Source organism: Buteo buteo, chromosome 18, assembly GCF_964188355.1.
Source record: "Buteo buteo chromosome 18, bButBut1.hap1.1, whole genome shotgun sequence".
NCBI classification, from domain to species: Eukaryota; Metazoa; Chordata; class Aves; order Accipitriformes; family Accipitridae; genus Buteo; species Buteo buteo.
In genome coordinates, this window is record NC_134188.1 from 9,793,335 (window position 1) to 9,806,280 (window position 12,946).

General features: G+C 39.5%; 1 protein-coding gene across 2 annotated transcripts in view; it reads right to left on the reverse strand.

Moving 5' to 3' along the window:
* Positions 1–12,946, reverse strand: part of DDX10 (DEAD-box helicase 10) — a 192,135-nt gene that overhangs the window by 47,610 nt on the left and 131,579 nt on the right. The window lies entirely within an intron of this gene.

Consider the following 12,946-nt stretch of genomic DNA (forward strand, 5'->3'; position numbering starts at 1 on the left):
TATACAGCCTGTCTTCACTGTAACTGTAACAGAGCACAAGAATAGCTATTCCAAGCCCTGAGCACAGTTTTCTACTGCTGTACAGAAGCAGGCAATAGCTCTGAAAATAAGGAGCAACTAAGACTAACCAGCATCTATGGATCTGTGTTACTCATGTAATCATTCAATCCACCTATTCAGTTTTCCCTTCTGTTGCACAGGAAACTAAAAACTAAGCTCTAGGAGTATAAAGTATCTTCTGACAGAAGTCTGACAGATTATACTCTAGGAAAGATGCATTCACCTACAGCCTCTGCTTTGAGAAAACCCACTTCCCATGGGCTCAGACCGTCATCCCTGCATAATACCTCACTGGCCAAACCAGCTCAGGGATAATTATTCCATTTGCACTTCTCATCAAGATAAACTAGACTTCATTCCAGTTAAACTTTCTAGAGGTAATAGCATCACAGAAATGGCGGCAAGTCCTAACTAGGTATCAGAAAAACAATACCAGTGAACTTGTGAGTTCTTCTAAACTAAATGTGACAACAATAGCACATAAATGATTTTAAAAATTAAACCAGAGTAAAATAATATTAACCAAAGAAGTGGGCTACCCTCTGTATTATTCAGAGAACTTTGCCACACAAGTGCCTGGGAAGGATGAATTTCATAAACTCTATGCACCTCCTAAGTTAGCAAATACCTTGAACAGTGATAATTACCTTAAACATGACTTTTGTAGATATGTGATCTGCTAGAATATTAGGTGATGGGAAATTAAAAAAATGCTAATAACATTTGACATTTTTAACAGCACATGAATTATCAAAGAAAACGGACTGTTTGAGATTGCCATTTAAAGTGAAGCCTAATGATCTTGTCGCAGTTTAACCCCAGCCAGCAACTAGGCACCACGCAGCCACTTGCTTACTTACCCTGCACCCAGTGGAATGGGGGAGAGCATAGGGAAAAAAGTAAAACTCATGGGTTGAGATAAAGACAGTTTAATAGGACAGAAGGAAGAAAATAATATTGATAATACTAGCAGTAATAAAATCACAATAATAATAAAAGGATTGGAATATACAAAACAAGTGATGCACAATGCAGCTGCTCACTGTGGACACCTATTTAGCTAACAGTCGCAAGAGCATTCCAGATGCCTTTAGAAGGCCTTGAACAGAATAAACAAGAAGACAAAAAAAGAATGATGCCAATTAGAAGAACATACGTGCACATTCCACGATAAAGGGAACTTGGCACGAAGAACCTCAATTCGGCAGTTTATCTTGACCAATTAGACTGAGACAACTTTTGCATGTTTTAGTTAGTATAACCAATTACCTCTTATGTTTATGCGCGTGTACAGTGTTGATATAACCAATCATTAAGTGTAACCAGGTGCGTGGACAGCGCGTGAATAATGTGTGTAACCAATAGTAAAATAGCTAAATGCGTGTACGGATGTAACCAATGTATAAAAATGATGTCTGCTGCTCTAGTAAAGGGTCTCCAACTATGATCATATTGATCTGTCGTTGAGTCCATGATTATGCTCCCGCAGCTCACCACTCACTGACTGGTGCCCAGTTCGTTCCCAAGCAGTGATATGCGCTCACACACACACACACACACACACTGCCGACTCCCCCCAGTTTATATACTGGACATGATGTCACATAGTATGGAATATCCCTTTGGCCAGTTTGGGTCAGATGTCCTGGCTGTGTCCCCTCCCAACTTCTTGTGCCCCTCCAGTCTTCTTGCTGGCTGGGCATGAGAAGCTGTAAAATCCTTGACTTAGTATAAACACTATTTGGCAACAACTGAAAACATCAGTGTGTTAGTTATCAACGTTATTCTCACACTAAATCCACAACATAACACTATACCACTTACAAGACATTCTACTTAGTATTTTCCACAAAGCAAGAGGAAGATCAGTGTTAATGTACTGTGAAAGTGCAGTAACCCATTTTTGAAAATATGGGATCGTTTCTTCTCCCATGTCACAAACAGATGGGGACTTGGTGACCTCTCATTAGTCTAAAGGGTCAGTTGACTATATTTGATATCTACCACCACACAGGCAATGGCTGGAAAGTTCTGCACAAGAGAAGCCCAGAACAAGTACAAAACCCTGTAACTACAACGTCCCCTTCCCAGCTGTTGCTCTAAATGTAAAACAATGTGAGAACAAAAATCTCTCAGATTATTACAGATACAGTTCAATTCTGTAGTAGTAATTTAGAAAATCTCACATGGAAATACATTAATTTCTCCCTTCCTTACTACAGTGGAAGTTCAAAGACAAGGGAAAAATCAAGTACCAAACAAAAAAAGGAAGAAACTGCACAAACACAAAAGAGAAAATGAGACTACAGGCAAAAACCATGCAAGCAGCAAGGCAGGCTGTGATTATCTATGAAACAGAAATCATCACTAACATCTGGGCATCTAAGGAGTTACCACAAAGCAAACCTTTTTCCAGATCTTGGAGAATTTCAGGCACCATGAAAAAGGATGGGTAGGAATGCCACAACACACTTTTGCAGGACCTGTGTATAGAGTTCAGTGTGTGCAGTCACCCCAGCTGCACATTAACTCATACACAAGTCACAATTCTCAGCTGCAAATACAGCAAACTGCACTTCCCAATGATAACAAAGACAGAAATGATACTAAGGAAATTAAAGAACCAAGAGGCCCAGTCTCAAAAGTTTGGCAAACAAAGCATTTGCAAACCAACCCTTCATGGCCTTCAATTAGCTGCTCTTACATTTAAGCATAAGCTTTGAGAACAGCACCCTACGGCTCCATGTTCTCTGTGTCCAGCTTCATGCACACATTCTGCCAGTTTTTTGTGGCATCTGCACAGGGTGGGGGTGGTGGGGAGGAGAGGAAACAGAGCTCAATCCTTTCATTGGGCCAAATCCACACAGTGTCATGCAGTGCAGCATAAGCTTGATTTCAGAAGGAATTGTACTTGCAGGACTTTTACCTCTGAAGAATAAAGAACTCTACTTTCTGACATCAATCAGCAAGGAAATGTCTGGGTATCTCCCCTCACTTGTCTTCTTTCTCTATTAACTTCAGGCTTTTTTGAGTTTTTCCTCATGTTCTCTGGACCTCTTTCTACTACATCCTTTCTAAGCTGAGGGGGACCAGAACAGCACATAGTTCCACAACTACACTGAGTCTCCCTGGATTTACACTTCCCAAAGAAAACTTAAAAAAAACCCAAACAAACAAACAAACAAAAAAACCCCCACCAAGCGTCATGTAAGTCTATGCTAGTTCTAGCGCAGTTTAAAAGACAATTTACATATCACAATTTCTAGTTCAGAAAAGAACTCGGGTTTCCTGGATCCAACTCCTTTTTGCAAACTAAATGTTAGCAAAGAATGAAACCTGAGTATTCTGAGAAATACAGTCAAAAGACACAAAAGTTTGGGGAAAAAAAGGAAATAAAAAAATCAGTAAAAGCTAGAAATAAGGACGTTAGCAACAGTCCAGCTCACAGTTTATGTGTACTTGTTGTTTGTCAAAGAATTTTTAATCCATTTATCTAACAGATGGCACTCACACCATAAGCAAATGAAAACACTGAATAGCTAGAGAATGTACAGTCTCCTCCATTCCTTACTACACACTAAGCAAACTCCGAGTTGAGGATCTGGCTCAGCTGGAAGTGCAGGTGAGCAGACAGGGAGAAACAGTCATCTCTCCTGATCTGCATCACTGTATTTATACAACAAGGGACAAGCACTGACAACTTTAATTCTGGCTTTTCTTAGCTTACAAGTAATTAGCTTTGAACCCTTACTGATGCTCTTTTAATAAAAGTTTTTTTGTGAGAAGATAAATGTGTGCAAGGCGTAATAGAAACTGAACCTCTTCCAGCTCTCCCTACAATGAAGGAATGGTGGAACTGGAAAGAATGGTGGAACTGGAAAAATCAGTGTTTATCCAGCAGTACTGGAACTGCCTGGCCCAGCAAAATATAACCAGTATGTATTTATTAGAAGGAATGTCAGGAAAATACAAGACAGAACAGAAAGAAGAAAACAAACACACACACACACACAAAACTCTTCCCTAAAGATACTAAGCACATTACCTAAGGCTTTGCTGCCAGCTGATAGTATTACCTTTCTTCCTGCTGTTCCCCATTGCTTCTGCTCTTAGTTTCTACAAGGCAGAAGGTAACCAAATAAAAGCAGTATCAGCTTGAATTTAGCTCCTTCAGAAGAAACAGAAAAGGGGATGAGGAAACAGCAAGAGATAAGAAACACAGAAATCCTCACAAAATTTCATAGAAGGCCAGAGGAAAAAACCAAGAGGGAAAGGGAACAGTAAATGGAGGAAAAACAGAAAATAAAAATTGTGCATTGCCTTAAGGAAAAGAAACATTGAGGGACACCTGGAGCCAACACAGGAAGACACAGGTCCTAACGGACTCCTCCAAATAGAAGGTAATACTCCATCTGGGGGAAGTACGGGGCTTATCAGACTCCCCATGCAGTCTGTTAAATAACCATGTGTGTTAGTTACTAGTTTGGCATTTCCAAATAACAAACTGGTTTATCAATGCAGCTGACACTGTTAAAGAACAGAAAACCTATCACAAACACTGCATACTGTGATAAAACATGGGATGCTGCACTACTCCTAATGTAGTATAATGGGCAAAGGAAGACTCTGACAAAACACTAAATCTTTTAAAACTCTCTGGAAAAAAAATATATTGAGAGAGTCATTAAGAGCTTTTTCCTTTTCTTTTAATGCTCACATAAGATTCAGCATAAAGCAGCTGGAATCCTGGTGACTGCGTGACCCCAGAGTATTTGGAAAAAATAGCCGTCAGAAGAATTTTAAAATGTTGGCAACTGCAGCATTATCGGTCAGAATGCAGATTATGTTTTTCTGATTGCACAAATCAATTTTCATCACTAGTAGCAATTACGACTGCTGAGAGTACCTATAGCAGACTACATACAATACTGCAAGCAACACATTCCAAGAATATAAACAGAAGGGATGCTGAGAAAACAGAGCTGCTTAATTTAAAGCTAACTACGATTCCTTACTGCGTGAGGATGTCAGCATCATCAAAACACATCTGAAAGATTACCCCCATTCATCAGCCAATTAACTCATTCTTAAGAAGCTCATACCTGAGATATGCAGCAGAGTTCCTGCATCTGAAGCCTATAATCTAAGAAAGTTTCAAACCCATAAGGAAAGCTGGGAAGTGGCTCAGAGTAACACCACAACAAATCAAGATGCAAAATAAACAAGTTTGAACAGTCTGATACAGCTTACTTGTGAAATGCAACCATCTGCATAATATTTATGCAGACAGAATTGAGGCATTGAATACACATGCTTTTCACAACAGAAAAGAAAAAGACCTACCGAACCAGTAAGAATTTTCACTTCCTAAATAAAAGCTTTGTGTGAAAGCTGCTGCAAGCCTCAGGTCATTACTTCTGGATTGTTTGGGGTTTCCCACACCTTCAGGATTCAGGGCAGAGGCAGAAAAGAGGCTTAAGATCTCCAAAAGTTCAGTTCCAGGCAATTCTACTGTACTCTGTTGCTTAAGACATCAAAGGACAGTGGTGAGGCAAAGAGAACAAGAACACCACACTAATAGAGAACAACTTGATTGCTGCTCAAAACATATATGGAACGCAGCAAATGAGGTTGGTATAACAGCTTTACATTTTGTGCTTTAGAGGGAGAGAAATTTCAAATATTTGTTACTAGACACTATTAACTAGTAGCATAGAGCAGATTAACAAATTAACTATAATTATAATTAACTTATTAGTGATCTGTTTACTAAGATGAAAATGCCTAAAGGATGGTTTATAACACTTTAGAAGAGCTTTTTTTCTGTGTGTGTGTCCCCGTCCACGTCCTGTCCTGTCCCGTCCAGTGTCTGTCCCGTCCCGCCCCCGGCCCCCCTCCCCCCTTTTCATACTGGTAGATGTGCAGCTCCAGCACTGTCTATTGCCTCTTATTTCTTGGCCAGAGTCAGGCAGGGGCAAAGTGACCATCTGTGCTCTGCTCAGACTGGAACTGTTGAGGAGGACGTCAAATCAGTGAAGAAACTGAACAAGAAATTTTGGAAGCCAAGAAGAAAAGATGCTGCTAACTTACATATAAATTTCAAACCACATTGGAGTGGCTAGTTATGTTTAAATTGTACGCTTGCCACCTTTACAACAGAGCATATTAAAAAATTAAATGCTTACATATTGATGGACAGTGATCACAAAGCAAAGTCCCAGTGCTGTCTTCTTCCCCTATTTAAGTTTACAGAACATGGTGCCATACAGTTAGCATGAAAACATTCAATCAATGCTGAAATGGAAATCTGAAGCTCAGGTGGGAAGGTCTTTGCCCTTGAATATATATGTTTGCACTTTGCAGTGTACAAAGAGTTCTTGCCTGGTTTCTTTCATACCTACTGTTTTTCTAGATACATGTATTGAACTGAAATATGTTGCCTGAATTGATGAAGTGTGTATTCAAACAGAAAAATGTATATAACATTAGCTTCTGGGGTTTAATCATTAGCCTCAGAAAGGCATCTGTGCAAGACTAACAGAGCTCTCGTACTGCTTTCCCTGTGCTCCACCACACTGCCATATGCAGGGAGGAACCTGATGGTGGGATCCTGCTCCTAGTATCTACAGAGGCAGGCAAAGAGAAAAGATGAAGGAAAATAATATATACCTTCCTTGTTCAAAGGAGAGACAGAGCTCAAGCAGTGACTCAAGTAGCCAGTCAGTTATTTGCTGACCCCCATTCAAAAGCCTGGGTGGAATGGTGCCGAAGCACTCCTTAATTCAACAACTACCAAGAGTTATTCGTAACTATACAATCCAAATAAACGATAACAAACCACACATAATTCAAGAGGAAGAAAGAAATGCACATACTTATTTCAATTCGCAATCTTGCAATTTTGATAGCCTAAGCCTTTAATAAAAAAAATACTGAGGATTTTTTTCTCCCCCAATGCCAAAATGTTCTGAAATAAACAAAAATGTTTAGTCTTTAACATCTTGAAAGCTCTGAAGTTCAGCAGTCAAAGGCTAAGATAGCTCCAAAGCACCTGTTCCAATGCTATCAAACTTACATGGACATTCTAGAAACAAAAAGTTCCCTAAAGAATAATGAATTAAACAGTGTAATCTTCCTGGAGTTTAACCTAGCTACTGGAGAAATTCCTTCAGTATTGCCCTAGAAATTTAAGAAAATAATTTGCAATCAAGTAAGACAGTAACCTCTGTGCTCCCTAACATACCAGAAATCCTGCTCCTCTACTCTTACAAATCTTTATTCTATCTTTCATCAAAAGCTCCCCTAGAACTGCAACTCCAAAAAATAAGAAAACCAACAAAAGTTTAAAGAAAAAAGAAGTTTCCTCTCTTTACCATAAATCTGAAAGCAAACAGAAACCAAAGTATAGGGTATAGATATGTCAGACACTGTAATGAAGATGCATTTGTGTTGATCCACTGTGCATCCACCTCATCCCAGCAGACCTTCAGCAGATATGAGGGCACGTGCAAGGTCAATGGCCCCCCTCATCTATGCTTCTGCCAGGACTATGAAGAAATCACCTCAGTGACTGGTAAATCAACAGCTTACTGCATTTAGAGCAGCAGACTGTCATCGCATACCACATATGATTAAAAATAACAGTTGTGAATATTATACTCACAAAATTCAATTGCTATGGCTATGGCCAATTAGTTTAAATGGCCAATCTGATAAATATATGTAAAATCCTCAGTATGCTGGTGGCTGCAATGAAAAGGTTCACAGAAGCATACATAATTGGCAAATCAATCCATCAGAATCCTTCCTTGTTAATTGTTCAGGTTTACGACACAGGAATACTGGTTTAATCATATACATTCTTAATTGCAGAAAAGGCAGGACTTATTACAGCTTTACTTAAAGCAATTTGTTATATTAACTGGAATCATCAACATGTTATTTTCAAAAAGAAGAATACAGGTAACATTTCCATACAGGCACATAATACCCATTTTCAAATATTAAATATTGTAGAATACGTTAATTTAAAAAATATTTCATTTTTTGCTGTTCTTTGTGGTTTGCAGGTCAAGAATAATTCTTGATGAAGAACAACTTTAAGTTCTTTGCAACTATCAAACAGCAGGGACAAGATGTAGCCTCTATCAGGACAACATAACCCTCTCCTGAGGTCTTATATGAACAAAATAAACTCTACAATCTCTACATCCTCCAGACCACAAGAAGGATCTAGCCCTGAAACCCTGCTCCAGCTCCAGAAACCACAGGGAGCTAAAGCAATGGCTTCTCAACACCATCCATGGCAGGGTCATGAGAGGTGATCCAGAATCAAAGCACCTTCACCGTTAACCATCAGCATGCAGGGCATCCCATGAGACTTTCCCAAAAGCACTTATTGATAAACTGATCAAAGGGATTTGGGAACAGGAGGCAGAGACCAAATTCCTCCTTCACTCCTGTTCACACCCACACTGAATCTAGAGCCTCCAGCCTAAACACCAGGTCGTGGGCTAGATATCAAGGAACAGGAAATTCAAGGCAGAAGCAGAGCTGTCAGGTAATAGAAGTCAGTTCCAGTAACCACAGGAACAATACAGAGTGGATCCAGAATTTTCATCGTATTTTAAATATCATACTTCTGCCACTGGATTATTAGCAATAGCTACCCAAGAGATCTGACTCTGTCCCCTTCTTGTTTGCATTTTGCCACATGCTGCAAAGATTTCTTGAGCTACAAGTATAGCTCAAATCCCATGTAAGGTACTGAAGATTACAAGAAAACACTGTTTTTAAGTTTTTTTCTGGTTAAAATATCAACAGAGCGTGGCACAAGGTTCAGAAAACAGAATGCTACATTGAGTATTATACCTTGCAGTGATGCGATACAGGCAGGTATCAATGCCTGAATCTGTCATATCTTTAAATACACGCCTCCTGCTCACCCAGGCATATTTTGTAGATGTGTTCACATAAATCCTTTCATAACAGAGTAGAAAGATTCCTAACTTCATTGTGACTCTGTGAAAATCTTAAATTACATATATGAAGTATATCAAGAACATGTTTTGTAAAATACGTACAATCTCATACACAAGTACTAATTCCTCTGGGAACAGCAAAATATGTTGGGAGGAAAGCAGGGGAGAAAGAGAGGACATGAGAAAAGTTAAAGCATACCTATTATCCTGCTGTTGCTGTTGATCTTTTAATGGTCTACAATTATTCAGCAAGAATTCAATCCTATGAAAAAGTGCCCCTGACAACCAAGTGCTTTGATCTCTCAGAAGAGGTCAGTCTTCTAGTCCGATAATAATCCCCATCCTCAGCTTTATTCCAATGATTTGTCCTCTTCATTCTTTTCTAAACCAGAAAACTCCGCTCACTAAGGAGTTCAAGCTAGATTTCCCTAGGTTTTCAGCAGGCTACATTTTTCTTATGGACATTGGATAAACACCCTCTGGTCTGCTAGTCAGCCCTTTTTCAGGTTTTTCTGTTTTGCTTTGGGCGCCAGCATGGTGTAACTGCTAGAGGATTGCCAATGGCTGAATTGATGCACCAAACTGTCATGACTGAGCAAGTTTTACCTCCTGGCACTGCTTACAGATGCTGTCCTGACTATTTCTAGCAGATACTGATGCCTTCTTTTAGGGGCTAGTTATCATTTCTTGCATAATTGTGGGAGCTGATAGCTGAGGATCACAAAGCACATCAGTGCTGGAGCAGGAAACAGCCCCTTCTCCTGACTCCTGCTCTGCTCTGCCACCTTGACCCACAGATCTGTTCAGCAGCTCCTGGAAAATGCCTTTCCTACAAAAATAATTTTCTTTAAAAGAAACCAAAACCTTCCTCACTTCATAATTCTTAACACACCAATACTGCCCTAAGGCATCAGGACAGCAAAACACTAAACTCACTAAAGGAGAAATATAGTCCTGTTTAGCTTCATTGCAGCTAACAGCTACTTGCAGAGCAAGGACCTTTAAATGCTGGTTGAAACCTAAAATAAAAGTCCTTTATGCATACTAAGAAATCAGTATGTGATAGATTACTAGAAGTAAAAGAGCAAAGTCAAGAGCAGAGCACTGCATGGCACAGGGATGTCTTGCTTGAGCCCAGGGACTGGCTTCACCAAGTAACACCCAGCTACCGCCTCGGAGCAGCCATCCATGTTGCTGCTGCTTCTGCGCAGTGCTTTACTTCTTGGTCAAAAGACAACATGGTTGCCTAATTTTCTCTGGACCATCTTCAGCTAAACAGTATCACAATTTGTCTGAGGGCTTGAGGACTGCAATTTTATCAGTACTGAGTGAGGACAAAATGTTTGCTTTTTTCATCTTAAAACACTGCATTTGGAAATATCTCATCAAGTTCTCCTGAACTGGGAGACAATTAAATATCTGATGATAAAAAAATCCCCCAAAAACTAAGTTTCCAGTTTTTCTTCATGTGAGTGTGAGATCTATTGAATATGTGAGATCTATTTTCACAGCCTTTTGCACTCAAATTTAATTAATGGTCATAAATTCCAAGAAATACTTTCTCCAAAGCATCCTTTAAGAGCCCTCACTTCCTACCCAGTTTATTTATTGCATGGGGATTTGTCCAAGGTGGAGCCAATAACACTGCAGCTACCTACTCATCTAATCCCCTGCTCAAGCACATTCAGCAGAGCTTGCCAGAATTTGGTTGTTCAATTCCAGTTGCAGGGAGCCTACCCCATCCCAGCACAGCGAAGGCTGAGCAAAACCTTCCCTGCAACTGCTCATGTGGCACCAGAAGAAAAAGCAGGAGGCCCATCTCTTCTGTGATCTTTCCTTTTTGTTGGCATACAGACAAAAATCTGCACTCATTGAAGTCATTAAAACTTTGAAATGAAAGAAAAAAAACCCAAAACAACAAAAAAAAACTTAAAATGGAGATAATGGAGATACTTCCCCTCCTCCTCAAAACAATATAGGGGTATTGCCAAAACAATATGGGGGTACAAAACTGAAGGAAGACTGTTATTAAAAAGGCTAGGCCATGAGTTAAAAAAATACAGGTATAGTAAATGAAAAATGACAAGAAGTCAAGATTCCTGGCATGGCAAATCGATGAGCATGCACAGGACAGAGAAATCCTAAAACTAAGAGCATCACAATCCAAGAATCTAAGATTAAATTAAGACTAAGATTAAATCCCAAAAGTGTATGGCTTAAAGGGTAAAAATAAGTAAACCGTAAACCATAAAGTTTTAGTTCCAAATAAATGCCCTTTTCGTTTTGGAAAAAAACAGCATACATTAAGAATAACACACCAGGCCCTGTCCAGTCAGTAACAGGGCACAACCAACAACAGGACAACAAGAATTATACTCAAGCAGAGATGCAAAAGTCATAGATTGATGAATTATTATTTAATGTTTAGAATGGGAAATTAAATTGTCATTTTGGTCATGTCAGATCCAGTGGGCTGTGCACTAGTGAAAGATAATAAGTAATACTCTGTATAGCAAGGAGTTTATAATGTGAGAGAGATACAGTTAATAAAACAAACAAGGGGAATAAAGCTGGTAGACCACAGCTGTTCTGAAGTGACTGGCTGCTCATAATTGTTGATCCAGCCCCTTTTCTCCAGCTGCTAAACAGCATTAATAAAGCTAAAAATACCTTTTCTGCTTTTTTGGTTCTCCTTATTGCTTTGTCTTTTACGAAAACGCTATTAATTGCCAAAGGAGTTGTGTATTGCAGAGTAAGTGGGTCACAAGCCATATTCTGAAAGCACTAGTGAAAATGCAAATGTTTTGAACTCCTGATTTAGGCAGCATATATTTTCTAAACTAGTTTCTGTTTCAATAGTTTCTGTGTTTTACTGTTTCCATTTTTTTTCCCCCCAGGTGTCTCCTATGAGCTGCTTGAGTCATATTCCACACAGACTATGGAGAGCTTCAGCTACTGTGGCTTTACCTCTAAAATTCTGTGAAGCAGGGAGTGTTCTTAATTAATTCCTCAGACACCCAGCAGATGGAAACTGCCACCTTTATCTACCATCTACTGCTCCCTTCCTCTTCCAGGCATGAACGGCCTGGCTTCAAGCTGGCAGCCTTTCCCAGTAGAAGCATTTTCCTTGAAATTAACCCCACTGAAAATGACCGGACTCGGCTGCACATAATTGTTGGCAAAAACAACCTCTAAACAAGAGAAAAAGCCCAACAGTTTTCATTGAAGAGACGTGAGCTCCTGAAGCTTGCACCTTCTTGCAGAACATGAGCTAAGCGCTTCAGGAATAAAATTAAGTCAAAGTAATAGCAGGTTTGCACAGTTGGTACGCTCACAGAAACCATATGCCAATCTCGCACTAGACCAGGACTAGTTAAGTCAGCTTTCCAAGTGCAAGTGTTGCACAGAAGAGAGGCAGAGGTGCATCAAAATATGGTTTTATCTTATGCAGTTTTGGGGGTGAGGCTCCGCATTTAAACCATGGACACACCCACACATACAGACAAATCATTCCTCAACAGAGATCAACTTCATTTGTTTTCCAATGAGACAGAGAGATTCATTTGCTTGGCAAGGAATAGAAGTACATCAGCAAGCAGATCCTTTTGAAAGGAATGGGTTTATTTCTCCAGCTGCTGAATAACAGACATTGGGGGGGGGTTTATTCCTTAAAAAGAGGCAAAATTAACAAGCAGCATTTATGAATGTGATACAGCCTGATTTGATCAATGTTTTCTCCCTATATTAAGATGTTTGTTAATCATTCATTTCATAATTTTCCTAAAATGCTTGCTCACTACATCAAAAAGTATGCATCTCTATACATTCAATTACATGCAGAAAATTTCTATTGCTTGATTGGGGAGTCACAATGCCAACAGCTCTCACAGATTGCCATCTCTGAA